We start from the raw sequence: 5,236 nt of genomic DNA, 5'->3' as shown, positions 1-5,236 counted from the left end.
GAAGACTCTTTAGAGTCCCTTGGACAGCAAGGAGATCCAACCAGTCAGTCCTATGGGAAATCAACCCTGAATATTCATTGGAAGGACTGTTGCTGAAACTCCAACACTTTGGCCACCTGATGCCAAGAGCTGACTCATTGGAATGGATCCTCATCAAAAGATTGAGGGCAGGAAGAGAAGGGGGTAACAGAGGATAAGGTGATTGGATGGCATCATCAACTCAATGGACATGAGTTTGAGCAAATGCTGGGATACTGAAGGTCAGGGGAGCCTGGCGTACTGTAGTCCACGGGATCACAAAGAGTCATACATGACTGAGTGACTGAACAACAACAATATTCCATTGTGAATATGTGCTACACTTTCTTTATCCATTCATCTGTCGATTGACATCTAGATTGCTTCCATGTCCTAGCTATTGTAAAGAGTGCTGCAATGAACATTGCAGTACATGTGTCTTTTTCAATTATGATTTTCTCAGGGCATATGCCCCGTATTGAAATTGTTGGGTCACATGATAGTTTTATTCCTAGTTTTTTGAAGACTCTCCATACCGATGTCCATAGTGACTGTTCAATTTACATTTACACCAAAAGTGCAAGAGGATTCCCTTTTCTCCTCACCCTCTCCAACATTTACTGTTTGCAAATTTTTTGATGATGGCCATTCTGACCAGTGTGAGGTGATATCTCATTGTAGTTTTGATTTGCATTTCTCTAATAATGAGCTATGTTGAGCATCTTTTCATGTGTTTATTAGCTATCTAAATGTCTTCTTAGGAGAAATGTCTGCTTAGGTCTTTGGCCACTTTTTGATTGGGATATTTCTTTTTCTGTTTCTGAGATGCATAAGCTGTTTATATATTTTGGAAATTAATCCTTTGTCAGTTGTTTCATTTACTATTATTTTCCCATTCTGAGAGTTGTCTTTTCACCTTGCTAATAGTTTCTTTGGGCTTCCCTGGTGGCTTAGGTGGTAAAGAATCTGAATGCCCTGCGGGAGACCTGGGTTCGATTCTGCGGTTGGGAAGATCCCCTGGAGGAGGGCATGGCAACTGGAATCCCATGGACAGAGGAGCCTGGCAGGCCGTAGTCCATTGGGTCACAAAGAGTCAGACACGACTGACTGACTAAACACAGCATAGTTTCCTTTGCTCTTTGCTGCTTAAATCTTTTAAGTTTAATTAGGTTCTACTTGCTTATTTTTTTTTTTTTTTCCCATTACTCTAGGAGATGGGTCATAGAGGATCTTACTGTGATTTATGTCATAGAATGTTCTATGTTTTCCTCTAAGAGTTTTATAGTTTCTGGTCTTACATTTAGGTCTTTAATCCATTTTGAGTTTATTTTTGTGTATGGTGTCAGGAAGGGTTCTAATTTCATTCTTTTACATATAGCTGTCTAGTTTTCCCATTACTACTTATTGAAGAGACTATCTTTGCCCCACTGCATATTCTTGCCTCCTTTGTCAAAGATAAGGTGCCCATAGGTGTGTGGGTTAATCTCTGGGCTTTATATATTTGTTCCATTGGTAACTCTGATAAAAAAATATTTTATTGAAGTATAGTTGGTTTACAATGTTGCATTAATTTCTGCTATACAACAAAGTTATTCAAATAAATACGTACATATATCCTTTTTCATATTCTACTTCATTCTGGCTTATCACAGCATATTGAATATAGTTCCCTGTGCTATATAGTAGGACCTTGTTGTTTATACATTCTATGTATATTAGTTTGCATCTGTTAACCACAAACTTCCAGTCTGTCCCTTCCCCTTGGTTGCCAACATCCTGTTCTCTGTGTCTGAGAGTCTGTTTCATAGATAAGTTTATTTGGTACATATTTTAAATTTCACATATAAGTGATATCATATGGTATTTATCTTTTTCTGACTTACTTTAACTTTGACTTCTGAGCATGTCTATTTATGTATTATTTTAGGGTCTGGAAATAATTGTTTGAATATATAGAATTCTATGAAGATTTCTGGGGGTCATGGGTGCTTTGGGGGTAGAATAGATGAATGTTTGAAGGGGAAAGGCATGATTGCTATTCCATCTTCGACCAAGAACACTTGAGAGGTAACTCTTCTCAGTGGGATTCCCCAGGGCTCAGCAGAGTGACCAAAGAGTCTGCTCCAATCGACTCTGCCTTCTCTGTGTCCTCTATCTGTGGTGTTATCAGGTTCTTGGTGCCAGTTCTTCACTTTATCCATGCCATTTGCCCTGTAATTAGTTCTTTCAATGCAATATGGAATCTGCTTTCTTGTTCCTGGACATTGGACTCAGTCATGTGCCTTTCTTTAGCTAATGGAATGTGGACAGAAGTGACAGGCCCAGGACTTAAGACACCCTGTCTGTTCTGTTCAACCTACTTTTCATCTACTATCACCATCAGAATGACATGCCCTGGCTAGCCAGCTCATCCAAGGTGGATGAGAGCCATGTGTAGCAGACCTCCACCCAACTTGAGCACAGCCAAGATATAAGAATCACCCCAGTGGACCACAGATGCATGAGAAATAGATGTTTATTGTTATATGCCAAGAAATCTTGTGGTTGTTTGTTATATAAAAGTCGCTGATGATAGATTATTTTTTACTAATATGATAATCCTCTACCCAATCATGCTGATAGCTGTAGTCTCTTAAAGATTTGAGTATATTAGCTAGGGAGGCATTCAGTTGAACATAATGCATCAGTTAGAAAAGTGTGCATGTGGAGGAAGTCAATCCATGGCTAGTACAGCTGCCAATGATGTACTGGAAACCAGAGCCTTTGTATATCATTCTCTGCTGTTCTTAGCATGTAGCCTCCATTCTTATTTATGTAGACTCATGTATACAGATTGCTGTTCTAAATCCATTCAAGTTCTGACAGGAAGCAGAAAAAAGAAGCATATAAGTTTGAATGAAAGCATGACAACTGAGGCTGCCCATCTTAAAAATACTCTTTTCCAAGCCCTATCTGGAGATATCCATTTACATCTCATTGGCCATAATTGAGTCTCATGGTCAACCTGGGATAGTGAGCAGTTTCAGTTCATGAATTGTTATTGTAAACAAATTTGGGGTTATGTTATCAATAATGAAGGCAAGAGAGAGTATGGAGTAGGCAGCTCACAGAGTTTGTTAAGAGGATCTGAGGTCAGGGGTTGGCAAACAACAGCCCACCAGCTGCCCATGGTTGTACATGAAGTCTGTTGGAACACAGTTCATTTATAGGTTGTTATTTTATTGCTAAGTAACATCTGACTCTTTGTGACCCCATGGACTGTAGCCAGTCAGGCTCCCCTGTCCATGGAATTCCCAGGCAAGAATGCTGAAGTGGTTTGCTATTTCCTCCTCCAGGGATTGAACTTGTGTCTCCTGCATTGGCAGGGGGATTCTTTACCACTGAGCCACCTGGGAAGCCCGTTATAGTGGTGTGTATTTTTTAATCCCAAACTCCTAGTTTACCTCCCCCTGGAAACTCCTGCTATCCCCTCTGGTAACCATAAGTTTGTTTCCTATGTCTGTTAGTCTGTTTCTGTTCTGTAAGTAAGTTAATTTGTATAATTTTTTAGATTACACATAGCAGTGGTATCATATGATATTTGTCTTTGTCTGACTGACTTCACTTAGTTTGATCATATCTATGTTGTTGCAAATGGCATTCTTGTTTTTACCTTTCTAGTAATAGATTAGTCTCTTCTTAGCTTGTCTTCCTTAACTTCCTTGTCCAAATGACCTGATTTATTTTCTTTGTAGAGCTTATCTCTGTTTGTATATTTGTTTGTGTGCTTATTTATTGGCTATCTTTCCTTCTGAATTGAAAACTCCATGAAAGCAATGATCTTGTATGTCAGGTTAGTGGCTGAAACCTCTGCACCCAAAACAGATCTAACCGCATGATAAGAGGTTGATGATTCTTTGTGACTGATCTTGCTTGCAAATGTCATGAGATTTTATTAATTCGATGATGTCTATTGCTGTCACAGCGGCAGATGATGCTATTCTCCAAGCCTGGCTTAAAGAGGTGTAGTTTTTATATGTAAGTAAATTCTTCTTCATAGGAACCAACATTCCCTGAAATTTGGAGAGTGAAGAAAAAAGTGTGACCTTTGCATGTAGTTTAGGGAAGCTGGAAGGTCCTCCAAAATTCAGCCATGAGTCCAAGCTCTTATTCTTATTCATATCCTAGGCCATCTCCTTTTTATTTAGAACTTGCTGGTGGGCCTCTACTCCTTCATGATAAAGTACACAAGGCATTTCTCATTTTGATTCTGCCCATTTCTAATTGCTTCATGTACAACATGACATTCTCAGACTGATAGGAATGCATGCCTTCATTGACTCTGTGTCATTGTTAAGACCTTGATAAATAGATTCCATACCTTATTCTGGGGCAAAAAATTGTATAGGGTTATTCTGAACAGCTTTGTACAAAAAGAGAGGAATTTTAGATCATTGAGGCAGGTGTGACTCCAGTCTCAACTCCCTCCGTTCAGACATTTGTATAGCTTTCTAAATCCCAAACTGAAGCCCTCTTCCACACTGACCGTTTCTAGGATGATGCATCACCAGCAGAGGAAGTGAAATATCTTTCTGTGTCTAAGAATTTTTGCTTGATATTTTAATTTGACATGAATGATTCTTTCATTCAATCTACCAACTTAAATTTATACTATAAGAAAATATAATACAGAATCATTAATTAGTTAATTAGTAAATTCAACCAACTTTTACTAAGTAGGTCCCAGGGTGAATATGACAAATACTGTTTTTGACTTCACAGAGCATACTTCTAGGTGGGAAGACAGATAAAAAACATGTAGCAAAGAATAAGTTTGCTGGTAAAGAGACAGCTAAATAAAAATTTGCATACGGTTTAAATGTTGTAGAGACAACTGAAAAAGGACTGAGAATTGAAACATGGTTAGCGTGACTGAGGAATTGAATGTTAAATCTTATTTAATTATAGTTAACAATTTTGAATAGCCATATGTTCCTATGAAAAACATATTGCACAGTGCACCTCTTTATGATTTTAACCTTTGAAGTTTGTGAAGACTTGCTTTATGGCTCATAATACAGCCAATTAAAAAAAATTAAGTATTTTTCAGTTATTAAGTATGATATTTTATATGTTTATTTCAATCAGGTCAGATTGTTCTATAGCCTTACTTTAAAAAATGTCTGCTTATTTTATCAGTTACTGAGAGAGCATGTTAACATCTGCCATTATATTATAA

Source organism: Bos grunniens, chromosome 2, assembly GCF_055505025.1.
Source record: "Bos grunniens cultivar Pamir isolate PY7600 chromosome 2, Bosgru_T2T1.0, whole genome shotgun sequence".
Taxonomy (NCBI): Eukaryota; Metazoa; Chordata; class Mammalia; order Artiodactyla; family Bovidae; genus Bos; species Bos grunniens.
This window is presented reverse-complemented; position numbering follows the sequence as displayed.